This window comes from Octodon degus, unplaced genomic scaffold, assembly GCF_000260255.1.
Source record: "Octodon degus isolate 3935 unplaced genomic scaffold, OctDeg1.0 scaffold00132, whole genome shotgun sequence".
Lineage (NCBI taxonomy): Eukaryota > Metazoa > Chordata > Mammalia > Rodentia > Octodontidae > Octodon > Octodon degus.
The window spans coordinates 6421619-6449401 of record NW_004524708.1 but is presented as its reverse complement, the minus strand read 5'-3'; the positions used below and the strand labels follow the sequence as shown (position 1 = coordinate 6449401).

The 27783-nt window shown below is 48.3% G+C and overlaps 1 protein-coding gene across 1 annotated transcript in view; it reads left to right on the top strand.

Annotated features, from left to right (window-relative positions):
* The window catches only part of Grid1 (glutamate ionotropic receptor delta type subunit 1), a 719620-nt gene that overhangs the window by 194269 nt on the left and 497568 nt on the right, over positions 1-27783 (top strand). The gene's annotated exons all lie outside the window — the stretch shown is intronic.

Sequence of the window (27783 nt, the reverse complement as noted above, 5' to 3'; positions counted from 1 at the left end):
CAGCTTCTGTTACATGGGAGACAGAGGACTTGAACTTTTTTTTTTTTAATAATTTTATTGAGAAACAAATAGCAATGAGACAGTTTCAAAACCCATTAGTAGGACAGTTTCAATAATTAATACATTGCATATTGTTGTCTTCTTAGTTTGCAGACCAAAACTTAGAGAAAAAGAAGGTCTGCAAGGACAGCCAACATTTTGGCCCTAGGCTTTCAAGGTCAGTGAGGACTCAGGACATAGGAGAACCTGTACTGTAACATCCTGTAACTTAGTTGTGTCCCAAATTTTCTGATCAAGGAGATTATGGGGCCACAGAGGAAAGTGATTGACGATGTAGAGTGTGCTTAAGGAGAGTCACATGGAGAGAAAACATTCTCTCAGACTTTCACAGAGAGCACATTGGCCAAGCAATGGCTGTGACTCATCCACATGGCTGACACTAACAAAGGAGCTACAAGCTGTGGTAAAGGGTTTCAGGATAAATCCTGAGGGGATTTGACTGACCTTGTCAGGACTTGAACTTTGAGGTACATGACAAGATTCGAGCAGAGTGGCCGGGGATACAGCTCAGTGTCACAGCACCTGCCTGGCAAGTGAGAGGTCCCGAGTTCCTGGTACTCCCCCAAAAAAAGTCAGGCAGGGACCTCCTGAAGGTGCCTCTTCTTCACTTCACTTCTTCTGTCCTCCATCAAGGAAGGCTGAGGCTCTCAGGAGTTCCTGAACACAGGGCCCCCCACACTCATAGCGGGGCTGCTTCCACGGAGGAGGGGCCACTGTCTTGGGAGCAAACAGGTCCCAGCTGCTCACAGCTCTGAGCTTTCAGGGCCATCTTTGGGAGCCTGTTTACACTCCATAAACTGGATATTAGCACCTTCCCAGAGGGTTGCCATGGGAATGACTTGAGCTAACTGCCACTTTGCAGACGGTAATTTTGTTATTGTATTTGTGGGGGTTTTCAGCTGAGATTGCACAATGGACTGGGGCCTTTTAAGGTCAAAGTCAAAATATCAGTGACTCAGGAAAGAAGTGCCTCCGGAGGGCTGCTCCTCACCTGCTTGGGTCAGGAAGCAGGGCTCCCAGAGCCAAGGGGGGAAATCCAGATGTAGTGTACATTGGGCTGGGGAGAGGGGTAGTGACAAAGTGTTCATGGCCCTTGGCTGGCCTGGCTGGGACTGAGGGCTGGGTCTCTCAGGCTGTTGGAGTCCTTGGAGGACAAGGGAGGTGAGGGGTAAGCAGGGACAGCTGTTAGTGGAGTCACACCAGGGCTGGTCACTGGGCTCTTCAGAGAGGGTCAGATGCTGGTGTTTCCATCTGTACAGTTGCTCTGCAGACAAACTGGCATTTCTCAGCCACTCGTTAGTGCCTGGGCCACCACCTTATCCCTGGGCCCTTTGTACTGGGTGCACATGCCTGTGCCCCTACACAGCTGCAAGCTAAGCCAGAGAGAAGAAACTCATACGAAGAACAGAGCCAGAGGCCCAATACCTGGGCAGAAATAGCGGCTCCCCCAACAATGCTTACAGGCAGGGGCAGGGGCAAGGTATCCCGGGGTCCTTTCTGCCTTAGAGCGGGCAAGTGGGTTCACCTGGTCCCAGCAGCCACATGAGCTTTTGGCTTGTTCTCTAACTGGGGAGGTGGTTGGAAAACAACCAACGGGTTCTATAAGAATGGCTGTAGCCACCCTTGGGATCACCATCAGCTATACACACACCATGAGTCTGGATGCTGGGAACACCTAGACAGGACTCTGAGGAACAGGGTAGGTGAGTGTGAGGAGGCTGGGGGTACCCAGAGGCACATCCTGCTCTGAAAAGGAGGGCCAGACCCTGCCAAGGCCCCTGCAACAGAGCTTGTAGTCCCTGTTCCTTATGTTTCCAGAGGAGCCAGAAGCCTGAACTTTGTTATCTCTTAGTATTACAGTCTGGTTATGTCATAAAGAAATGAAGTATATTTTGGCTTATGGTTCTGGCCACAGACTTCTTGTTTGCAGAGGCCCAATGTGACAGAGTATCTGAGACAAGGAAAACTCATATTTCCTCTGGGCTCTTTCCTGCTAAAACCACTGGAATTTAATCATGAGAGTCTGCTTCAATGACCATCTCTCCCTTGTCATCTCCCAAGGTCCTGACCTCTAAACACTGTCACTGGGTTAAACTCAACCCCCTCAATACCTCACACTGGGGTTGCACTCTAAAATGAGTGTGGCAGCATAGGCTGTAGACAACCTTAGCAATGGCCAGGGTGTTTTCTTTCCTGGAAGGACAGTGCCCTTTCAAGTCTGCTGGTTTTAGCTTCCAAAGGAAGGCAGTAGAGGGAATTTGTACGAGTAGGGGACCCCCAGCTAGGTGCACGGCTGGGGGAGGGGCAGGCAGGGACCTGTGTGATAGCTTCTCAGTCTTCAAGTTGTTTCCTGGGAGGGGGAGCCAGGCGCAGGATGGTCACTGCATGGGAAACACGTCAGTGTGTCTCTGGCTCATTGGTCGATCTCCGTGAATGTGGGCAGGGGGTGGTTTTGCTTTTTTCACAGAGGCCTTTGGCTTCAACTCAGTGTAGGATCAGGGTTTAGGAGTCCCACTACTTGGCTCTCTCTAAATTTGGGACTGCAAATATAGTAAGGAATTTAATTTCTGCTCATTCCAGAGGGGGGTGAGGAACCAGACAGGGCAGGAGTGTGTCTGGCTTTCAGAGGTGTGCATCTGGGGTTAGACTCTGTGTGCTACAATGGATGAGACCTAAAACTGCTCCAAGTCTTTAAGGTAGGCAGAGTGGTGGGACCACATTCTAGCGATCTCACCAAGAGCCCAGCGGGACGGTACATTGATTCTTGGGACAGTTCCAGGCACAGAGTAAGTGCTCAGAAAATGTCTCCAATACTACTGTGGTGGTGATAGTGATGGTGATGATGGTGACAGAGATGGCAGTGATAATAATGGTGATGGTTGCAGTGAAGATGATGGTGAAGGTGATAAGGATGGTTGTGGTGGTGATTGTGAGGATGCTGGTGGTGATGGCCATGACCGTGATGATGGGCCAGTGGTGGTGGTGATGACAATTGTGATGGTCACAACAGTGATGGCGGTGATGACAATGGGGATGATGGTGCTGGCAATGAGGACGTCATGGTCATGGTAGTATTGAGGTGGTGGTGGTGCTGGTGCTGGTGATATTGGTGCTGCTGCTATGACACTGGTGTTTCCCATCAGAACCACTTTGCCTTTGGCATCACTTCTTATGTTTTTATCTTTTTGAGGCAGGATCTTGCTATGTAGCCCTAGATGGCCTCAGACTCACTGAAGGTTCTCCTGCCTCAGCCTCCTGAGTATTGGGATTATAGGGGGTACCACGGTGCCTGGCCACATCACTTCTGTCATTAGTAATTGAAGGCCTCAGCTTAGCCACTAAGAGCCCAGTGGCTCCTGTTACTTCATTTCTGGGCTGAGAATGAGGTACAGCTGAGGCCTCCCTAATGTGTGAAGTCGATATGTCCTGTGATCTTGGGATATGAGTGAGTGTTTCAGGAAGATGTTAGAACCAGAAGCACCAGCGTGTTGTTCCTTATTCCACAGTGGGGCTAGGACCACACAGAGCACTGCTGGAAGAAGATCTATGAGCTATTTGTTCATGCCCTTGGATGTTTGTTTTTGTTATCTAGTGCTGTGTGATAAACCACCCATAACTTAGTGGTTTGAAACAGCGATCATTTTATTATCTCTCATGTTTTTCTTGGGTCAGAGATTTGCTCAAGGGTCAGTCGGGCAGTCCTGGCTCAGAATCTATCATGTGGCTCCAGTCAGGACCCAGAGGAGGTTGGCTGAAAAGCTGGAGGCTTGGGCAATTTTCCTCTTCACTGGCCTCTGAATTCACACCACAGCCTGGTGGCTTTTGGGTGCTCATTTGCTTGGGTGGCTGCTCAGCCCTGCAGTGTGAGTGACCTGGAAAGCCTGAAAGAAGCTGAAGCGTGTGTGCTCCAGAGTTCTGGCAGCAGTAGCCCTGGGTGGCAAGAAGACTAGGTTAGGCAAACTGTGTCACGTAGTTGGCTTTTATGGTGTGAACATTCATGGAGCTACTGTTTGAGAGTGTTCTGAAGGTGACTGGCAGCAGGCAAAGGTTTTGCAAAGGAAGAAAATGAAATTGCAGTCTTTAGAAAGACACTAAAGAAAGAATGCTGAGGTGGTTGGAGAAAAGGAGGTGGCAGAAGGATGGAACTCGGAGTGAGACTTACCTGGCCCATAGTGAGCAGAGCCTCTGCTCTGACGTGGGTGTGGTCGCTCCCTTGCCACAGTGCCTGGGGCGTCCTCGCTCTTTGTGGTTCCTCTCGCATCATGTCATGGAATGACATAGAAGCCATGAAGAGAAGTTTTACTTGGAGACCTCCCGAGGGAACTGGCTGACAGATCCTGAGAGAAACCACAGGCCTGGATGCAGTGGCCATGACCATTGTCTTCACGGTCCCATGGGCACCTCCAGCATCTCTGCCGTCACACCATGACCGTGAGAGACAGCCATGCCAGCGCTGGTGTGCTGGGGGCCCAGGCTCAAGCCTGGAGGATGAGTGGTCTGCAAAGCCGGTATTCTGCTTGGCATTGCTTCTCCATGACAAAGGCACTGCACATCAAAAAGCGATTATTTCTAAGCTATAATCATAGAGTTAGAGAGTAGTTATTCAGAAGGTGATATTTAATATTTACGCCCAAACTGGCAATACCTTGACATTAATTATCCTGTAGTAATGAAATCTAGTAACCCATTCCATTGCCCTGTAATGGGATGTGGTTATGTAGGACGCTAGTGAGGCTAATGGAGTTGTAGAGAGTAGAATTTGTAATTTAAAACCTGGAAACAAAAGACCCGGATCGCTGGCCATGATTTCTCACACCACTGTTTTTCCCCAGTCTTTCACTCATCATTTCATAAGCATTTGTTGGAAACTATTGCTTGAGAAATGCAGGTGGCAGGGCTTGCTTGTCCCCTGGTAAAGTGAATAGCCAGTGACAGTATAGGACTAGGGAGGTGTCCTTCAGTGCCACCCATCTATCCTGGGTGAGGGAAGGCTTCTGGAGGAAGTAACTGTGGAACTACACTGTGAAGGGTCGCCAGAGTTAGCCAGGGAGGGCAGCTGGGGAAGGAAGTGCCCCTCTGGGGAGCAGCAGGGGACTGGTTGGGGCACAAGGCCAGAGGGCAAATGGAGAGGAAGAGGGAGGGGCCTGTTAGTGCTGAGGGAGAGGGCAAGGAGGGAGAGCGCACGGAGATGCTGCATTGGGACAGCCACACAGGAGTCTGTGTCCTTAAGATGGTCCAGGGCAACACTGGGACAGCCCATGACCTGAAGACTGGTGGCGCAAGGCACAGGATGGCTTGAATGTGATACCTGGGCCAGGGAGAAAGGATGGTTGCCAAAACTTAGGCGAGCCAAGGCAGAGATAACTGGGGAGGAGGAAATAGGTTTGAGAACTATTTTAGAATGCTATTTTATATGTAAGGTGATACCTGACACCCATTTATTTTTTTGAACAAACTTAATTTTAGAATTATTTTAGACTTACAGAGAAATTATGAAGACAGCCCAGAAAGTTCTCATCTACACCACACTCATTTCTCCTGTTATTAGCATCTCCTGTGAGTATAGTGTATTTCTCAGAATGAATGGATGAATACTGGGCCGAGTGCATATTCAGCATGTCTTACTGAAGGTGCTTGCTGCCAGTGTGGCTTTTGCTCTCTGTTTCCCCCAGAAGTGCCATTGCTGCCACTTCTCCCTTTTGCTCTTGCTATTTTCTGCCACTATGAACTGCTGTTTTCTGCCATGTGCCACCTTGCCTTGGAGCCAGCCAAGTATGGACTGTGACCTCCACAAACTATGAGCTAAATAAACCTTTCCTTCCTTAATTCTGAATGTTAGGTATTTTGTCCCAGCAACAAGAAAAGAAATGGAGACAGTGGTGATGTAGTGGTGGTAGCAGTTGTGGTGATGGAGGTGGTAGTGATGGTCGTGGTAATTGAGATGATGGAAGTGTTGGGATGGTGGTGGTAGTGGTGGTAGTAGAGATGATGGTAGCATTGATGATGGTGGTGGTAGTGGTAACTCAGATGATGTTGGTATTGGTGATGATGGTAGTGCTGATGGTGGTGGTAGTAGTGGCACTGATGGTGGTGGTGGTGGTGGTGGTGGTAATAGAGATGATGGTAGTGTTGAAGGTGGTGGCAGTGGATAGATTCAAAGATGGATCCTCAAAATTTCACTGAGCTACTGACATGTGGTCATGTACGCAAGGTCGACAACTCCCAGTCAACCTTGTGATCACAAAGGGAAGCACCGTTCGGTGTTCTGTGTTGCTAAGTTGAAATACCAGGAGGCTAGGTATACTGAGAATGGCACTGACTTAGGACACTTCAGCCTATGATGAGTTTATGAGGGTGTAACTTTTGTAAGTGGGGGAGCATCCATCCATGGCAGGCACTGGAATAGGCGCCTAGCACAGGGCAATCGTTAGTGGCTAGTGTTGGATGTTAGCACTTCTAACACAGACAGGAGAGAGGTGGTACTTCTGTAACCAGTAGATTTTGCGTTTTTATTCATTTGTTCTTCTATAGCTTGTTTGTTTTTGAGGTAGGGTCTCTCTGTGTAGTCCAGGTTGGCCTTGGACTTTTGCTAATCCTCTCAGGTGTGTGCCACCATGCCCGGTGCATTTATCCTTTCCCTTATGTATTTATTCATCCGTGATTTATTCATTTGTGTGTCATGGCCCAGTGTCTGGGTAGAATCACATTGGGAAGAAAAGGAATGACATGCAAAGCAGTTCCTTAAGGCAGGTTTTGGACCTTCTTGGAACCCTCATTCTCCTTCTCTCTCCCTGTGCTCACAAGCCTCCATCTCCCTATCTCTGGATCTGCCACTCCATGTAGTGCATGTGTCTCCTTCTCTTTGTGTCCCTGCTCTTTTCTTCCTATAAAGGCCTGCGAGCCCAAGGATAGGGAGCTGCTCTGTGGGGTCCCCGTGGACCGGGGAAGGAGTATTCAGATGGGATTTTGTCCTGACACTGCATAGATGCAGCTGACATGGCTGCTGTGGACCCTGATGTCAGGAAGCCTGTATCTCCAATACGCAGCCTCCAGGAGGGGCCTCTGCTTACGTCTTTCTAGAGAGGGGGACATCCCCGCCTACCAAGGAAGCCATTTTGTGGGTGGTCGCCTTCTCAGTGAGAAAGTGCCTACTTATGTTAAGTAAAACCTGTCCTGTAACTTTGCTCAGCATTGGATTGGCATTCTGAGGCCTTGTGGCAGTGTTGCCTTCCTTTACCTATAGTAGTCTTTCATCTCTTTAGAAGACACACACACCTTGTACTCCTGTTCATACACCAGCCCCTGCTCCCTGCGGCAGCGGAGCCCATCAGAGTTTCCTGAGCATCTGCTGTGTGTCGGATTCCCTGTGTTGTGGTTTATATCTAGATGTCCCCCAAGAGCCTCACAGAATCATAGGTGGGATCTGTGGGAGATGACTGGGTTCTGAGGCTCCCAGAGGACTTGCTGTTAGGAGGTGGCATCTGGTTAGAGGAAGTGAGTCTCTGGAGGCGTGGCCCAGGGGCAGCGTTTGTTTATCTCCCTTCCTAACTCCTCGCTTGCACTCTGCTTCCTGCCTGCCAGGCCCCTCAGCCAGGTTGCCCATCTTTGGAGCTACAGGAATATGGAAACCATGAGCCAAACTGACCTTCTCTTCTTCAATTTGCGGTGTCAGCCATGGTGTCCCAGAGACAAGAAAAGTGACTGCAATGACACGCAGCAAGGTGCTGGGATTGCTGGGGCTAACAGCCCTGGGACTTCACATTTAGGTGAAGGAACAAGAGAGAGGATGAGGAACAAGTAGGCTACTGTTCAGTGGCAAAGGGTACGGAGAAGGCCTCAGAGAAAGCACACAGGGTGGGGCTGGGCAGCTGTGGGCTCTGGGGCCAGCTGGGCCATCACCAGGGCCCCAAGGTGGGAGCAGAGCCCAGAGTGAGGTAGGGACAGGAGGCTGCATGGCTTGGGTGGAGGGAGAGGAGAGGAGGATGGCATGGCGAGGCTGGAGAGGTGGTTCTGTGGCTTGGGAGAGGAGTAGAGCTTTATTCATTGTGATGAGGCATCGGCAGAGGTCAGTGACAAGGCCTGTTTCTCTCTGGCTGCCCTGTCTGAATCAGAAAACACATCGCTGTGTACCTCCAACAAGTGAGTTCCTTGAAGACACACATTGGCAAGTTTCAGATGAGTCAGAGGTGAGAGGCCAAGTCCTGGCAAGGGCTGGGGTCAAGGAGGACATCCGAGACTTGGTATGCAAACCTTCATCTGCCATCTACTGTAAAATTTCCCAATTCTGGGAAGCCCCGGCCAAGGTGAAGACTACGCCTCTCTGTGCAGGCTGCCAGGCTCTGTGCGGGGCTGAGCTGGGGGGAAAAGCGTAGTGTGACACCTCGTCAGTAACACCATGACGTTTCCTTAGAATCCTGTCCATGGACACCGGCCCTTCATCTCCATCGGTGTCACTTTTACTCTGTGGCAGAGACCTGTCCTCATTAGGAGCCAGAGAGGTGAGATTCATGGAGGGAGCTTCGTGGCAGCGTCACCGCCACAGTCTGCATCCCGCCTCTCCTGGGCCGTGGTGTCCTTAATCTGTATTTCACTCCTGCTTTCATTCTTCACTTGCTCTTTGTCATTTTTGGAGAAGGAGCGTCTCTGTTAGCACATTTGGAAACCTATTTCATTGCTGAGGAGAAGGGAACAATACAGGTTTTCATCTCCGACTAATTATGCCTCCAATACACTGATGCTAAATAAAACCAAGGGGAAGGTAATTGGAAATTCTTGACGTGACATTCACAGCTTTGAGAGAAACAGATGCTCACTTGAGGAGCGGGGAAGAGCATCCTTTCCCTGCGCCTGGCCGATGAGATGGGTCCACGAGGCTGTGCGGGAGAGCGGGGCCACCTCCCACCCTTCAGACACGGCCTGAGGATTCTCCATGGGCTGGACCTGCCCTGGGGTCCCAGGTCCCAGTACTTGGTCCCCCTTTCCCAGCTGACGGCACCAGTTGGGTGCTCTGTCCTCTCCTGGCTGACCTCTGTGACTCTTGTGCTGGGCCAGCACGGGCACCTAGTGCCTACAGAGTCGTTCAAGGAAATGTCTGCCTGCACCCTCGCTTTTGCCACTCACTGGCTGTGGGACTCTGAGTAGGGACTGAGGTCTCTGATCATCACGTGGATAGAGATGTGCTTGGGACATCTCCAAAAGATGGTGTCCTTGCCTTGCCCAGAGTATCACATGTCACCTAGAAATCTCTGGTTTTTTTCCAAAAGAGGGTACCATCCTGAGGATTAAGACTGTCTTTCTCAGTGCCTTCTCCCATTAGTTTGAATCATTTGACTTCTTTAATGACATGACAGATTAGTCCAACCAGACTCTGGTATCCGTTAGCTTAGAAGGTGTGGACACCATATCTACTTTCTTTTTCCTGTGGCCGCTCTCACCAAGTGCAGATAGCTGAAACAGCGCAGCTTCGGCAAATACTCTGAGCCCCCAGTTCTCCTCTTTTCTGCCTGTCGGACATCTGAGAACTCCTGTCTGTGTAATTTCTAGATGAAATGAGGCAGGAAATAGGTATTCTTCAGGCTAAAAAAGACCCTGCATCACAAGCAGCCTCAACGATGAGGCAGACCCCGGGGAGCTGTTCCTCTGGACACCCTGCTTTTCCTGTGTGGTCTGGAGAGTGTTTGGGAAGAGGGCAGGTGTGGCCCAGTGCATGGTAACCTGTTCTTCTCCAGGCCATCCTCCCTCCACATGCAGGCTGTGCTCCCTGTTTGGCTTTGGGATTACTGTCAATTTTTCTTTGCCAGTGGCATGTATGTGGAGGTGACAGTGCCAGTTCTGAGCCTGGGGCATAGGAGGTAGTGGCTATTTCCACCTCTAATCTGAATTTCTGTCCATTTCATTGTTGTGAGGAGAAAGGGCAAGCCTTTGAAAACCCACTGGACAAGGAGAATGAGACACCTAGGGGGTAGACCAGAGTCACTGAGCTGAACCATAAAACTTTAGTGAGGAGCTGACCTGATCCTACCAATTCACAGTCTGTGATAACCTGTGATGCTTGTTGTAGCTCCTGCATTTGGGGTAATTGTCATGCAGCATTATTGTGACAATAGCTAATACACTGGGCCACATTTGTTCCTGTGTTCTCCATGTCTAGCACGTCATGCCTCATACAGACAGGACTCGGAGAACTGTATACTCAGTGAATGCATGAAGGATTGTATTTGGTTGTGAATCCAGGGTACTGGGTTGATTCTGTCTTGATGTATGCGATGCTCTGGCCTGAGGGGCTACTGGCTGTTGTTGGCCACTTACCCCTGTTGGATGGCTTGCCCTGAGTTTTGTTAGGATGAAAGGGGTGTGGGTCGCCCCTTCCCCAGTGTTACAGTGGTGGGGGGGAGGAGAGGAAGAACAGGGCAGTATAGACAGGGACACTAAGCCTGGAGCTAGGGGCAGTAGTGAGCCCAGGCCCGAGCAGTGGAGCTGGCACCACCCTGGATTCGCAGTCTTTCCCTATCCCCTGGTTTCTGTGCCCTCTTCTGCAGCAGGTGGTTGTTGTGGTTGGGGCACTTTGTGGGTCAGGAGAAGCACTAGTACAGGCTTCCCTGGTCCTTCTGCTCCCTTTCAGGAAGGCCTTTGCAGAGGGAGATCCGGGAGAATGGATCGGGGATGGTGTGGCCCAGAGTGAAAGAAGGCGTGGCAGTGACAAGTGTTTATTGAGTATGTTCCGGTGCTGCACCTTTACAGTATGCTTTTTACCTGGAAATGGCCTTCTTAGAAGGCTTCTTGGTAGCTGAGGACTCTGAGGCTTGGTGAGGCTGAGCCACTTGCTGGAGTTAGCCTATGGGAGCAAGATTAGATGCCAGTGGAGCCCTGGCTCTGGAAAGCCAGAGGGGCTTGCTCGATCTGGCCTGAACCCAGGGTCACCAGCCAGTGATGTGTGTAGACCTAGATGTAGGTCTCCTCGGTGACCTGGTGGCCCTCTGTGGCCCCACCCTCACGCCTCATTCAAGACAGCAGGATGAAGCTGCAGGGCCCATGTGACATCAGGACGAGAAGCAGTGTGGATGGTTGTTCGGTGCAGCTGTAGAGCTGGCGAGGGCCTCCAGAGAGCCTCGATACTACTTGGCTTTGGGACCTTGAGGGTGGCCTTTGTCCAGGGGCCTGGTGACAGGGCCACCTGGAGCCAGTTAATGAGTCCCCTGCTGAGGACACCTTGCCATGTTAGGTAGGGGCGGCAAAGGGTCCCTGTTGCTTCTCACCTTGGGAGCCCTGTTTCTCCCCTGGTCTCTGCTCCTGACATCTGGACATAAAGCAGGCGGAGGACGTCACTGTAGCTGGGGAGATGGGGGTTTTGACTTTCAGAGAGCGAAAGGCACCTACAAGGAAAGTCAGTGGGTACAAATGCTTGCTGTGAACGATGTGGTGGGAGGAGTGGTGCTGGGAAAGGGCCGGACGGTAGGGCCAGCGGCCTGTGAGGAGGGAAGTGCGCTTCTGGAGTCCTTTCCCACAGAGCCAAGAACCTGGGCAAGGCTGAGGATGGCTTGGGGTTATAGGGCACTCTGGGAGAGGACAAAGGGCAGCCACTGTGGCAGGGACTGCCCTGAAATAAATTGGAGAAGCTGAGATCAACACCAGCAACCTCTAGAAGTGGGCAGTACCAGGCACCTTTCTAAAAGGTGTTGATGGGAGTTTGGGGGAGCTCAGAGGTCTCCCAGGTATACGCAGGAGAGGTGAATCATGGACAGTGGGAAATCGCAAAGACTGGAAGCAATGGAGCATGGAAATATAAACAAGGCCAGCCTGTGGAGAAAGGCAGGGCAGAGCCTGGCGCAGGTGTGGCTGTGGGCTGGGGCTGCCCCTGCCCAGGGAGCTTCTGCTCTCCTTGTGACATGGGACCAGATGCAACAGGGTCACCCGCACATGTGTGCATGTGTAGGTACACATGCATACATGTGTGTAAATGCACACGTGTGTGAACACCTCCCTCATGGAAGTCTCCAGTCCTGGAGGAAATGACAGGACAATTTGGTGGACCGTGCTCCATTCCAAGCAAGCAGCAGTGCTGACAGCCAGCACTGTTTGAAATGTCTCATGGCCTCATCTGAAGTGTGCCTAGCCCTGAACCGCTCCACTTCTGGCCACCGTTTGCTCCTCCCTGGCTTCCCTAGCTATACCTTTGACCTCACAGAGGAGAGCCTGTGTCCGCCTCCCCAAGGAGCCGGGATTCAGGAGGAAAGCAGCCTGAGAACAGAGCTTCTGGGAAGCATGACTTCTTCCCTGTTTCCCGATTGGCCTTCCTTCCTGTAGGCTGCGAGCATCACTTTTCTCTTTTTCTGTCTGTTGCCATTCTGCATCCTTTCTACTATGAAACACTTTTTCAGCAATTTCTATCAACTGGGACAAATTCACTCCTGCTAACCCTCTTAACTCCTGCAGCTTGTGTCAGATATCTGGGGCCCACTGAGCAATGTATTATTTGTGACTTTGGAAGAGACAGACACCCCTTTTGTGGGCTAGACCTCAAGACAAAAGAGTAAACAAATGCAGCCATATACCTCCCTAAGGATGGGCATCAGGGATTGACATTCCAGATAGGTATCAGTCACCTTGAATGAGCCTGAAAGAGTCACTAACCCAGCCCCCACCTGGAAGAGACCCTGTCCTGTATTCATGCCCACTTGCTGCATGACTCGCTTCCCTATTTGATTCTGATTTAATCAACTTTCCCTGAGCCATGGCGCTTGTAATCTCATTGGTTGACCATCATTTTGTCCCACCTCATGCCCATCTAAGCGAGTTCCCATGTTCTCCACCTTAGACCCGCCTCACCACATGATTTTACTCTATAAAAATCCCTGAAGAGACAGCTTCTGGGGGCAACCTGCTCATGTCCCCCTTCTTTCCCTGTCTCAGGAGCTTTCTTTCCCCCAGTAAATATATTCTGCTCTTAAAAAAAAGTACAGAGCTGTAGCTTGAGCTCAGGCCTGCCCCTGCATGTGCCCAGGTGCAGGGCACCTGCTCTTTCAGAAAGCATGTGCCAGCACCAGAAGGAGCTTCATCGGCTTACTGCCTGACACAGGCCTCACTTTTGTTTTCTGTATTCTTCTCTGACCGCATGTGCAGTGATTTTATACATAAGCACTTATAATCTAGATGCAATTTTATGTTCTGCCTTTTTGACCTAACATCCTGGTATGAACGTTTCCTGCGTAGCTGCAGAACCTTGGTAATGATCATTTTTAATGATTGCTCGAGATGAAGAATTGACGTTTCATAACCTACCTAACGTTTCCTGTTATTGGCCATTGTGGCTGCTTCCATTTCTCAGTCAATTCTTCCTGACAATGTTTGGTGAAAACCTTTATGTATAGTGTTTTATTTTTCTCCATGGATTATGGCTGATGAGAAGTTTTCTGGAGCAGGTCAGAGGGTCAGAAGAGGAACTGACATTGGCCTTCTTTTGCAGCCAGGGACACTGGCTTTTCCGGAATCTTCTCTTACAAGGACTAATAGTCTTGAAGCAGTTGCCCACTGTCCCTGCTCCCCCGTGGGCCTGTTAACTCTGTTGTGTTTTCATCTCTCCCAGCCACTGGTCCTCCAGGTGGCCTTCTCCCAGGGACCTGCGTCCTCAGGTTCAGTAGACATAGGCAGGTTTGTGGCACCTGAGCTGTTCGTTCAGAGCACCTCTCACTCTACAGTGATCCATTATCCATCTTCTTCTTATTTGACTAATGTCAGTCTCGCCCACTAGATTCTAATCTTTGCTAGAGAGGGAGCGTGGTTGCCTCTCTCCCCCTGGTGTGCCGGAGGTGCTTGATAGGTTCTGGCTGGGAGGGGAGTACAGACTCCATGGACTCAGACGCTGCTGGCAAGGGACACCTGCCTCCCGGGGCTCTACTTTCCCTGAAGAACATGTTCTTCTGCCATTAAGAGTTATGCATTGAGTAGTTAGGACTGCAACCTGTGTCAGGCCAAGAACCACAGGAGACTAAACAGGGAGCCAACTGGCGGTGTTTCTGGGGGATACCTGGTGCAGAGACCAGACTCTGGCTCTAGGACAGCACAACCACAGGCTGATGCCTTCTCGGTCTCAGTTTTGCTGCCTGTGGCGTGGGCACACCCCATAGTGTCTGCATCGGGTGACCTTGCCTCCACATTGTCTCCTTATTGTTTGTCCTAAAGCTACCACAGTGCCCCCTCACTCAGTATTTGGGGTAACCCTTTCTGAGAAACACAGCATTAAATTGGAAGTGTTTCTTCAGCTACTGGGGAAAAACAGCCAGAGCTTAATCCAGATGTTCAGAGCAACTGGAAGTCACTACTTCAAAAAAAAAAAGCCCAACTTGGGTCTAATTATATGAATAAGTAATGAAGTCAGAAGTGGGTAGGATTGATTTGTCAGGCAGATTAATCTCAGCAGCAAGAGCAGGGTGTGGGGGCTGGGGCCTGTCACAGCCCTGTCACCTGCTGTGGGCCTCACTCGCTTCCCTGTTCTTGATGGCTGTATCTTTTGCCTCCTGTCTTGCACCTTGTGGCCTAGACACCTGCCTTCCAATGTGTTGCCTGAGTCTGAACACATGGGTGGACCCAGGGCACCAGCTGGCTCAGGTCCTATGGGGTTGTGGGAGTGAAATAATCAGGGCGAATTCTGCCATACCTGGGTGAGTGTGCACTTGGGTGTGGGTCTTGAGTTGGAGGGACAGAGCCAGGGCTCTGTTGCACCAGAGCCCAGAGGTGGGGTCTGGCTGGCTTGGCCACTGAAGAGGCCATGACTGGTACTTGGCACTCAGCCTGCTGAGGATTGCCCTCAGTGCTCAGCATAGAATTGTTCTCTAGCCACAGCCTGTCTGCAGCCAGCTGTGCTGGGCCGGAGGATGCACTGAGCACAGTGGCATTGCCTTGTCTGGGACACCCAGCACCCCTAGAGGGCACCCCAGGCCTTCCTGGGGTAGTGGGAGTGAGTTATGCACCCCCAGAGTGGAGGAGGGAGGTGTAGGGGCCTGCAGAGCAACTGCTGAGATCTGGTCCTCAGAGTTCACAGAGCAGGTGTGGACTGGGCCAGGGCGCCAGGACACCTGGGCTGCGGTTCAGCTCAGTGGGCAGCTTTGCAGAGTGAGCTCCTTTTGCCTGTCACTTTGGGTTTGAACCCTGGACCCTGTGTCCCTAAATCTGCTCTTGTTGACTCTGTACAGTTGAAAAGAGCAAGGTAGGTGGATAGTGGGGTGTGGCTCACCCAGGATACTGGGCTCGTGTTCATCTCTCTGCCAGACTGGAGCACAGGTGTGTACATGGTGTGTACATATATGTGCAGGTGTGTGTGTGTAAATGCACATTTGTGTAGTGGGACTAGACTCCAGGCCAATACCACAAGGGGAGGTAGAGCAGGGGTGTATCCTTCAGAGGCTTGAGAAGAACAGCTGGGGGCGACTCCCTCCAGATGGGTGGGATGCCATGCGGATGTGCCCGGTGATGCCTGTCACTGGGTGACTAATTTATTTCCCGGTGTGCAGGGCTTGGCCTAGCAGTGGTGAGTAATGATTTCCTGTCTCCTCTGTGGCATGGCTGGGGCCGAGGGAGCAGGCAGTGTACCGCATGGTTCTGCCTATTGTCTTCCCTACCCTTGGGGTGTAGGGCTTGTCTTTCCTGCACCTTGTTCTAAGCACAGAAATGCTGTGGCATGGTGCAGACGTGGTGCAACGTGAGCTCCTGTCCCTGCCTGTGATCCAGCCCAGGAACTGGAAGCCCCTGCCTTCTGGGCGCCGTCAGTGTCGCTGCTCATCCACATGGGCTCCTGCTTCTGCGGCTTCCTTTTGCTCCCTGGGCTGGATCCTTTTCTCAGGTGGCAGAGGAAAAATCTAGCTGCGCTGAGATCTGGGAATAGCTAGAGGCTGTGGCCTTTGTCACAGACTTCCATGGGACAGATGATGGCCTCAACTTCCCCTCCTGCACCCTCCAGTGGTCTCTGGCCTCAGAAGATCACCCTCAGAAAGCAGCAGCAGCACGGGCAGTCCTTGTTTCCAGCTGCACCTTCGTGTACTGTGTCCCTCCATCTGGCTGTTGCTCACTATGTCCCTGGTGCTTCTGTCCCTCTGCTGGCCTGAGGCTTGCACTGCCTCACAGGAAGGTCCAGCTTCCCTCCAGGCCCTTGGCAGGGCCTTGCAGTATGGACACATACATATTGTGGGATCCTGTTAGGGCTCCCCCTTAGCAGCAGGTCATTTGTTTTATTTGATGGGAGGCAGAGAGCATAAGGATGGGGAGCAGGAGATCACCCTCCTAGTTCTTCCCTCGGGTGGCCACAAGCCAAAGCTTTGTGTAGTTATCCTCTCTGGGGAATGGCCAGTCGCACGGTCCACATGGCTGAGGTTAAGATGCTCCATATCTTCTCTGATGTTTTCTCTCCACGATCTGATTAGTCCATCAACAATCCTGTCAGACATATCTGGAACCCAGCTCCCCTCACTGACCCATGGCCACCTATGGTCTGAACCACTGCTGTCCCCAGCTTCTTCCAGAGGGATGATCTTCCTGCTCACACCCAGGCCCCACAGCTCAGTGCTCCAAGGCAGCCACAGATGCCCATGCCGAGCTGTGCTCCGCATCTTCTCTCAACTTACAGTGCCGTGGAGGGGCTGTTAGAGTTCCTGCCTTGGCCCCCAGCTTGGTGAACAGACCTCCTGTTCTGGATGCAGCGGTCCCCACTTATCCTTGTCCAGGGAGAATGACGCTCTTTTAAGTAGTATTTTTATACAATGCAGTATTACTGAGGTATAAAGAAAGATAAACTCAAGCCTTTTATAGGTAAATGAATGCAACTAGAGAACATAGTCATAAGTGAAATAAATGAGACTCCATTGTGTGAACATTGTACTGTCTCACTAGTGTAAGAACCTGAAAGAGTAAATGAAATCTGAAAGATACAATAGATATTGTAAAATGGAAGGACACTGCTCAAAAGGAAATAACTGGGATGAAGGAAAGGAGAAAAGAAAGAAAGATGGAAGGGAAGCACACACACACACACACACACACACACACGAGATAGCTAAGATAATTGTACTTCTGATTTCTGTTGGTTTATTGAAAGGAGCAGTTAATGCTTAACTGTTTTTGACCTTTTTAAATATTTTATTATAGGGTCTATAAGGTGTCACTACATAGATTGGACTCACAGTGATCCTCCTGTTTTCAGCCTCCCAAGTGCTGGGATTACAGGCGTGCGCCAACACATCCAGTCTCAATCGCTGTCTCAGCATACCCCGGGGGCAGGACTGGCATGGCATGCTGAGAATTGAACCCTGCTTGCTGTGCCTGCCTAAGCAGGCGCTTTAGTCTGCTGAGCTGTCTGGCCAGCCCTTGTTCTTAACCAATTTTGCATGCTTATATCTGGTAATCTGCACAACTACTTTCAAGACAACAATGTGAAATATTGTTGAATTCCCATCATCTTGGTTTTTGAAATTCTGTATTGTTTCTAATGTTTTTTTAAAAAATATTTTTATTCTCTTGAAAAAAGAAATGAAAGGCACAGTTGTCCTGGTTCCCTATATGTGAATGCTGACTGTGACTTTTGTCATAGTAGCTCCTGTCGGAGGAGCTCAGCGTCCCTTTCCTGAAGAGTGGGTCATGAACGTGGTCCATCCATGCAATGAAATATTGCTCAGCATCAAAAAGGAACAAACTACTGATGAAGCGGTAACATCAGGTCATTCTCAAAAGCAAGTGCCAAGTGGGAGGAGTTTGTGCTTGTGTTCCCTGATTCTCATTAGAGGCAAACTGTGGGGGCCAAGAGCTGATTGGTGTATTCCAGGAGTGTGGGGCTCACTACCAAGGGCTGCAAGGGGAGTTTTGGTGGTGGTAGGACTACTATGTCTTGGTATGGTTTGGTTACATGACTAATTAGAAGAATTCATTTTATTATGTCTAAGTTTTATTTCAATGAAAAACTGTGCCCTAGTTTGAATTACGAAGTCTGCCCAGTCAGCCTCTAAAGAATCAATCCCACTATCCATGCCCACTGGCCTTGCTCCGCCACCCTCTTTCTTGGTCTCTCCATCCCAGCTGCCCAGGTCTCTTGCTGTCTCTTGAGCATGTCACAATGACTACTGATCATGGATCTCTGTACTTGTTCTCCTCTCTGCTTGGAAAACCTACACCCAGATGGTCAGGTAACTCCTTCCCTCTTTTCCTTGAAGGCTGTCGGTCAACAGCGACCAAGTGATGCTGTATAAAAAACAATGCCAAGTCGCCAAGATCTCATGTTCCCTTGTGGGTTGGCTGGGCACCTCCTCCAGACTTGGACTGTTAGAGAATTCCAGCGACTTGGCTGGGTGAAAGTAGGAAGAGTAGCAGAAACCCAAGGGATGCTCTCTTTTGGCATGGTACGCACACAACTATGTTTCAAATATTTCTTTGCATGGTATCTGCTAGGATCCCATTAGACACAGTGGGTCAAGCTGTGCAGTGTCCTCCACCCACAGATGAGGGGTGAGAAAGACCAGTAACCCAAACAGCCCGCATCACCTGCCCAGCAGTGCCTCCCCCAGCCAACTGCTGGAACGTGCATGCTCAGCTCGACATTGCCTTGCCCTCCACTCTGCTTTCTTGTGTTTCTTGGTAATGATGACTTTATTTGCTTATCTTTTTATGCTTATGTTACTTATTTTCTGTCTTCCTCACTGGAGCATAAGTTTAACCAGACCAAGGATGATCATATGTTTTGGTCATGTTTGTATCTCCAGCACCTAGAAAACTGTTAAATAAATAATTGGCTGAATGCTCGAATAGGGGCATGGTAGGGATTTGTTGAGAGGACACACTAGCTGTCTTTAGAATGCTGTTCTGCATGTGCACAGTGCTTGGTAATTGGTTGCTGCCATTACTCAGCAGTGTGAATGCTGTTGGAGAACTCAGAGCCTTGCTGTGCATATGGTCGCGGCAGTTGGCACCACGAGTCTTTGGGACAGATCTGCTTTGATTCTGGCTTCAGAGATAAGGGAGGGTGGTGCTTGCCCAGAGTCATCAGCCAGAGAAGGTCACTGTGACCCAAAGCTCATGCATTCCCAGCCCATGCCTACCACCAGGCTGGCCTCGTTTCTGTACTGACGTGCTGCACAGTCAGAATAACCGACCCTGTTAGAGCCCAGCCCTTGGGGCCGCTGACAGTCAGTCCCCAGGCCCTCTGTGGCTCCCCAGGAGCCAGCTGCACTGCAGGACCTACAGAATACTAAGGGCTCTCTGGTGCCACTTTCAGCCACCAGCAGCCCAGAGCATGGAGCTAACTCCCCAGCTACAGCTCTTTGAAGATGCTGTGTGGATCAGATCCTACAGTTGCATGGCCAGACCTCTGGGCAGAGAATATCACAGATGCTGACACTCAAAAACGCCACCATTCTGCCTGCCCAGGGGGAGCGTCAGGGAAGGAGGGCTTGATGGATGAGATATGGGAAATTGATGAGGGCCATTCTGTCTGGTCTGTGACCCTTCACGGATGACATTGGGTTGGAGGAGTGGACTGTGCTCAGATGTGAGACTTCAGAAAGATGAATTTGAACTTGAGTAGCAGATTTTGCCCTGGTAATGGGACAAAGGTCCTGAATTGAACCTTCACAATGCCTGGTGCCTGTTTTTGTAAGGGCCTCACGCAGTGACTGGCTGCCCGTCTGCCCTGTGTCATCCTGTGTTCCTGGTCATCCCTGTATTCTCAGTGCCCATGGGGGGGCATCCCAAGGCAGCAACAAGTCAGTGTTCCTGAAGGATCTAGGATGCAATTACAGCAAGCCTGGCAGCATACTCAGTTTCCAGGCTCATTTGCTCCTGCTACTTGCCCCAGGGAGGCATGGCTGCTCTTATCCCTGGGGAGGGTGGAGCCTGGATACAGGCCTGCACCCTTAATCACTGCACTGCCTGTACTCCTCACCACCATGCTACTTGAGTTCCTGGGATTGAAGGACACATGTTGGTCCCAGCCCTACTAGTTCATGTTATTTGATTCTGAAAAATAACAGTCTACCCACTTTGGATCTCTGCGTTCTGCTTTGTAGAAGCAGATTCCAGTACTCCAGATTCCAGGAGCTCTTCTAGTAGCCAAGAGCTAGAGGAGTCAGCAGAAATGTGAGAAAGCAGAGTGCTCGGGGGAACCTACATATACCGATCAGTGTGCAAATGTGCATAGAATGTGGTGAAACGAATCACAGGAAGTGCGGCCTGTTAACCAACACACGGAAAACCACGGAGTCCTCAGCTGTAATCAAAGCCGTGCAGTGCGTACACCAGCGGGAGGCCATTTCTCACCACCCAGTTAGAGAGAGCGCTGTGTCAGTAAGATGTCAGCGAAGGGACCTGCGCCTCTTCTCCTGTGGCCCCAGAGGTGCTTTCTGGAGGGTGAGTTAGTGAGACTTACCTGGACCTGTGAAAGTGTTTGTTCCCTTTGAGCTGGTTAGTCCGTTTTTAGGACTCTCTCCTGAGAGATTATCCTAATTACAAAGAAAGCTTTCTGTGTGAAGCCATTCAAAACAGCTGAATTAAAGAGGGTGATAATCTGAAGAGCTGGCTGCAGGGGCATGGTTCAGGGACCTGGGGCGCTGCATAGTGACAGAGTCCCCCAGCTGTCCCTCAGGCATCTGCCAGAATGCATCGGGTGAGCACGGAGGCCACGCAGGAAAAGGCAAGGCTCGAGAGTGCAGTTGTTTCATTGCAATGGTGTAGGATTGTGTAGGGACTTTGCACGGCATCAAATCTGGAAGGAAGATGGACCAATAATGTTAACAGTGGTTGTGTGACCAAAGAATGAACATGGGAGACCTAAAGATCGCCACGGTAGGAGTAAGTGCCCTCACTGCAGAAGCAGCATACTAACTACACTGACTTGGGCAGAGAAAAAGAAACTCAGCTTCTGCTGGAGTCAAGGTGTGCAGCTATCAAGGCTGGACCCACAAGCTGCTGTCTGGTGTGGTGCTTTCATCTAAAATTCATTTTTTTTCCAGAAAATAAAGGGATGATTTTTGCAGATAAGCCATGCTGGAATATAAACACTGGATTGCATTTTCTTCATATCTGGAAAAAAATTTGGTTTCCCAGTTAGTTTTTTTATTGCTATCTCTTTTTTCCTGGGAAGTCACTTGAATGTTTTTTTTCTGTTACAGATTTACAGGAAGTTGTATAAACTTCACATGATTGAATCTCTCCCACTCTGCAGAGTTAGCTACTGCTGAGAGTTCAGTGTTAGCTGTCCGTCTTTCCCCACATATCTGTTGTTATGTAATCATTGTTTATCCTTTATTAAAAAACAAAGCTTGGATCATAGTATGCATTTTACTTTTTTGTTTTTAAGTTTAAGGACACATCCTGAGTGTGTTTCTATTTGTGTTCTATAGCCATTGTGGGGAAACGTTTTCACATGCTGCTAATGAGAATACAAAGTGGTGCAGATACTTTGGATAGCAAGTTAGCATTCTTTGTTATAAGTAAGACTTCTCATCACACTCCTGAGAGAATGTTCTTCAGGAATGCTCCTATTTGGAGATTCCTACCTCAGTGTTCATTTGCTGCTATTTGTTATAGCGCCTAGTGGATTAAGATGACTGTTTCTGTGACCCACATGTTATAGCAAAGAGACCAGGATGGGTTGGGCATCCTGGGCTTGCTGAACCACCATGCACTGATGAAAGCCCTAGTGCTGCTGGGTGACCAGGATGTATCAGGGCAGCAGGCACTCATTTTAGTGGGGCTTTGGAAGGTTAGAGCTGGGAAGCATCCACTATGCTTTACCTTTGCCCCATGGAAGAGCACAAGCATCTTAGATGGGCTTGGGTTCAGAGTCCAGCTCGTTGCTACCAGGTCTGATGGTAACCTTGGCCAAGTTCCTTGCCGTCTCTGAGCCTCTTCTGTCCTACATACCGTGAGGATGCTAGTAGCCTACCTTTTAGGTGATGGGGATCTCTGAGCGCATTTCCTGCCCATCATGTGTGAATAAGAAAGGTAGATATTGTCAGTATCATTAGTGAATTCTCATGCCCAAGGAAGGCATTATTAGCAATAGTTTGCATATGAGGAAATGGAGCAGTTAACTGATTTGTGGAAGATCCCATAACTGGTTCTTATAGCAGAGAAAAAAAATCAGGTACAAACTTGCTTTTCTCTCAGAGGGCTTTTGCTCTTTGAATCATGTCTGAATGTATTGTCCACGTATTGGGGGGCTGCTTCATCAATTGGTGAGCTCCTTACCATTGCATGGGTCTAAGTAGGAGCCAGTGACCATTCTTTTGGGTCTCTTGAATCTGGTAGAAGTCAGGAGTAGATTGTCATTTTTTTTTTTTTTTTGACATCAGTTGTTTTTATTTTAAAGAAAAAAAAAATAAAAACAATGGTACAAAATCTCAAAACAAGATTTTAGGAGAGTAACAATGGTTAGTACATTGTGTGATTGTCATTTTTTTTTTTTATTTATGAGAGAGAGAGAGAGAGAGAGAGAGAGAGAGAGAGAGAGAGAGAGTGTGGTGTGTGTGTGTGGCCAGCTCAGCCCACCAGGGGGCGGGGCCGGCTGGCATGTGGTGCTGGGGGATTGAACTGCGGTCCCTGATGCTTTGCTAAGCTTGTTCTAAGTAGGTGCTTTAGACCACTGAGCCATCTCTCCAGCCCCTGATTGTCATTTTTTGAAGTGGATTTTATATAATCTAAAAGTAAGTTGAATATCCACTCTGCCAAGCACCATTTATTGAAGAGCTAGATTATCCTGTCTCAATCTATATTCTTGGAGGCTTAGTTGGAAGTCAGTTAGCCATCTGTACCGAGATTACTTTCTGGATTCATTACTATTTCATTGGTCAGTGTGCTGGTTTTTTTAATGCCAGTCCCATGCTGTTTTGTTTGCTGTACTATAGCTTCATGTATTTATTGACTTTAGGTATCATGATGCCTCCAGTTTTTTTTCCCTCTCATAATTTATTGAATTATTTGAGGTATTTTGTGGTTCTATATGAATTTTATAATTTTTTTCTCATGAAAACACCAAGTATTGATATGTTGAACTTTAAGTCTCTACAGAATGTGATGAAAAAACATTTAAAAAATTAAAATATATTTTAAAAATAGGCACAAAGAATTTTATCTAATTCTTATGTTTACACATAAGTCCAGAAATATCACCATATACAACCTTGTAGCAGGACAGTCCTGCAACATTCCTTTTCCTGTCTCCTGCCTTCATTCACCACCTATCAACTTAAAATGGATAAAAGACCGAAATGTTAGACTTAAAATATGACATTACTAAAGTAACACTGGTGAAACATGCTAAGACATTTGTGTAGGCAAACATTGTTACTGGTTAAGACACTAAAAACAGACAACAAAAGCAAAAGTGGGGGACTAGAGAGCTAGTTTGGCGGTCTAAGTGCCTACCTGGCAAGTGCAAGGACCTGGGCTCTTCCCAGATATTGCATGCCATTCCAACCCCATGCTGTGCCAGCCACTGAAACCGCGTGGTGGTGCATGCCTGTAATCCCAGTGCTGGGGAGGCTGAGGCAGGAAGATCACTATGAGTCCGAGCTGCATAGTGGGACCCTGTACCAAATAAAAGCAAAAATAGACAAATGTGTCTACAAAACTAAGGAGCTTCTGCATAGCAAAAGAAAAAACAGAGTTGAAATGCAGTCTGCAGAATGGGATAATGTATTTGCCTACTGTTTGGTTAATGAGGGATTAATATTTAGAATACATAAAGAACACATTCAGTGGTGAAAAAGTCTGATTTATAAATCTAAACAGGCATTTCTCAAGACATACAAATGGCCAAGAGGTGTATAAAATGCTGAACATCACTGCTCATTAGGGAAATGCATATCTAAACCACAACAAGATATCTCACTTCAGAGCGGCAGTTACCAAAATAACAAGTGCTGGTCCAGATGCGAAGAAAAGGAAGCTCTTACACATTGTTGATGAGAGCGTAAATTAGTGTTATTATTATGGAAAGCCACGATACTAAAAATAAAACTACCATGTGATCCAGTGGCACAACTAGTAAGTGCAGAAGCAGAGGAAGTGAAACAGTTATATCAGAGGGATCCTGGCATTGCCATGTTTATTGCAGACCTATCCATAATAGCCACAATAAGGAATCACTTGAGGTGCCCCTCAGTGGCTGAATGGATAGAGAAAATGTCATATATGCACATATATTGGAATATTAAGTTGTTATAAAAGAGTGAAATTCTTTGTGGCAACATGGGTGGAACTAAAGGACATGTTAAGGGCTGGCCAGATAGCTCAGTGGACTAAAGCACCTGCTTAGGCAGAGCGCTGTGGCCAGGGTTCGATCTCTGGTGTGCCATGCTGGCCCTGCCCCTGCCCCCAGAATGCACTGAGACAGCAGTTGAGACTGGTGTGGTGGTACTTGGGAGGCTAGACACAGGAGGATCACTATGAGTCTGATCTGTGTAGTGAGACCCTATAGACCCTGTACTAAATACATTAAAAAAAAAAAACCCTAAAGGACATGTTAAATGGAAGAAGCCGGGCACGGAAAAGTACTGCATGTTTTCATTCATATATGGAAGTTAAAAAACCCAATCTCATAGACTAAGGAAGAATAGTAGTCTCTAGTGACTAAGAAGTATATAGGGGAGGCAAGATAGAGTCATACCCCAAAACGATACCAAAATATAGTTAGGAATTAATTTAGTGTTCATTAGCATGGTAGGGTTACTATCCTTTGCAATAATTCATGGTGTGTCTCAAAATAACTAGAAGACTGTGAAGATCTTGAACACATAAAAGTGATAAATATTTGAGGAGAGGGAAATGCCAAGTACCCTGATTAGATCATACATTTTAATGTACATACTGAATTCTTATACTGCACTCCATGAATGTGAACAAATACTATATGTTGATTAAAAATAAAAAGGAAGTTGTATGGTGATAGGGTTTTCTGACCAATAAAACTGAAAAATGCTGACTTAAATGAAGCTAGACAGATTCCCTCTGAGGGGACTTCTTGGTGTCTTCAGTACACAGTGCACACAAGGAATTACCAAGGAAGACCTTCAGAATACAGTGGCTCCCAAACCAGTTGGACCATCACGTCTTTCCCCTCAGAGTATCTTGCAAATCTAGAATTTTCCAGAATGTATCCTGAACCAGAGGCTTGCTTGATGCCGTTGCACCTTGGAAGAGTTTATGACAGCCCCGAGGACCCCCTGGAATGGCCCAGCACCACGTCATCGTTCTGCTAGAGCCAGACATGCTCCCTCATGGATTAGTCAGCTTTCCTGGAACTCAATATCTGACAGGCACAGTTTAAAGAGGGCAAGGTTTAATTTGACTCATGGTTTCGGATGTTTCTGTCTGTGGTCAGTTGGCTCCAAAGCAGAAACATCATGGCAGAGGGGCATGGTGGAGCGCTGCGGCTTAGTTCATGGCTGCCACAGAGTAAAGCACAGAAGAGCACCAGGGACAGACACCTTTCAATCACACAAGTGCAGTGGTCCCCTTCTCCAACCAGCCCACTTCCCAACAGCATACCCCCCTATGAACGAGTGGATTAATACACTGGAGGACCAGCGTCCTGTAGTCTAATTCTCTAGTGTAGTGCACAGGCTTAGCCGCTGCACTGTAGAGCATGGGGGTGTCCCCATGACCTCACACGCATGGACCGGCCTCAAGCATCTCAGGGAAGAGTGTTGGGATGAGCAGCACATGATGCCGGATGCATGGAAAGTCATGGAGCATCTTCTTTGTCACTTAGAGACCTTGGACAAGTGGTCATTGGGAAGGGCTACTCTGCTTCTCTTCTTCCTCCCTTCATTGTCAAGAGCCACTTAGGCTTAGCAATGGTTTCTGCAGTTTCTGGAGGTGCATGTGAGCAAACTTCACACTGGATGCTCTGTTCTCAACTTTGTAAATTACAAATTTTATTCGGATGTACTGCGTATTCATGTGCAGTTGTGAGAAGTAATACACAGACACGCAACGTAGTCCATTCCATTTCTGTCAGTGCTAACATCTTGGCAAGCTAGAGCACAGTACCAGTCAGGATGCTGACATTGACAGAGGGAAGCACAGGGTATTTCCAGTTTTCATCATCATCCGGAACCCTCCTGTTTCCCTTTTACAGCCCACCTGCTTCCCTCCCATCCCTACTCCTTCTTATACTCAGGCAGCCACTGATCTTTTCTCTATTTCTGTAATTGCAGCATTTTGGGACTCTTACATAAGTGACATTACACAGCATGGTGCCTATGGGGTGGACTTTTTCTCTGGGCATTCATCTGGGGTGCTGTGTGGATTTATAGATCATTCCTTTTTTGTTGCTGAGTAATCTTCCATGGTAGGATGCACTGCAGTTTAACTAGTCACTCATTAGAAGACATCTACTTCATCAGTTTTTGGTTATTACAAATAATGTGGCTATAAACATTTGTATAAAGGCTTCCCAGTGCATGTGTCTTTATTTCTCTGGGATGCATGCCCAGGAGTGTAATCACTGGTCATATGGTAGTTGCGTATTTCTTTTCTTCTAGTTTTTTTTTTTTTTTTTTTTATAAAGAAGCTACCAGACTGTTTTCCAGAGTGACTGCACTGTTCTCGTGAGCAGAGTGCGAGTGGTCCATTTTGTCTCCATCCTCAACAGCATTTGGTGTTGTTACTATTTTTTATTTTGGCTACTCTGATAGGGGTGTGCTGATATCTAATTGTGGTTTTAATTTGCATTTCCTCGTACCTAATGATGCTGAACATCTTTCCATGTGCTTATACGCCATCTGTGTATATTTTGTGCTGAGAACCTTTTCCCCATTTTCTAACTGGGTAGTTTTTTCATTGAGTTTGAAGTGTTTTTTATATCCTGGGTCTTGGGCCTTTGTCAGCTATGTGATTTGAGGATATTTTTCCCAGTTGTTTGTCTTTCCATAGGAAGTGTTTCATTTTGATGAATCCAGCTTACCAATTTTTAATTTTATGACTCTTCCTTTTGAAGTCAAGCCCAAGAACTTTTTCCCTAGGCTTGCATCCCAAAAGTATCCTTTTGCTCTAACAGTTTTATCTTTTTAAAGTCTGTGACCCATCTTGTGTTCATGTTTATGTAAGGTTGAGCCAGAGTTTAAAGCCCCATTCTGTGATGTCCAGTTGCTCCAGTACTATTTGCTAAAAAGGCTTTTCTTTCTTTCTTTCTTCTTTTTTTTTTTTTTTGCGGAACCAGGGATTGAACTCAGGCCTTTGTGCTTGCCAGGGAAGTGCTTATTCCACTGAGCCATCTGCCCAGCCCTGCTAAAAAGGCTTTTCTTCTCCAGGATTTACTTCACAGCTTTGCTGAAGATAAGTGGAGCATATTGAGTCCCACCTGGGCTCTCTGGCCTCCTCTGTTTATCAGTGTCTATTCCCTGAAACCATCAGTGGCATAGTGTCTTGGCTGTGGTAGCCACATAAGGCTTTCAGTTGGTGGGCTAGTTCTTCCTCCTTTGTTTCAGTTCTCAACTTTGTTTTAGTTATTCTAGTTCACTGCCTGTCCAAACACATTTTTAGGTCTCTGTCTTTTTCCCTCTCTTCTCCTTTTCCCTTTCTTCCTTTCTTCTTTTCTTTCTCTTTATTTTCCAATTGTAAAAGGTTCTGTACTTTTATTTTTTAATTTTTGGTTCTGTACTTTTAATTTCAGTGTCCATATGTCTGTATGTTTCTTGTCTTTATTTGAGAGGGATACATTGTACGAACCCCGATGGACCCCCAATG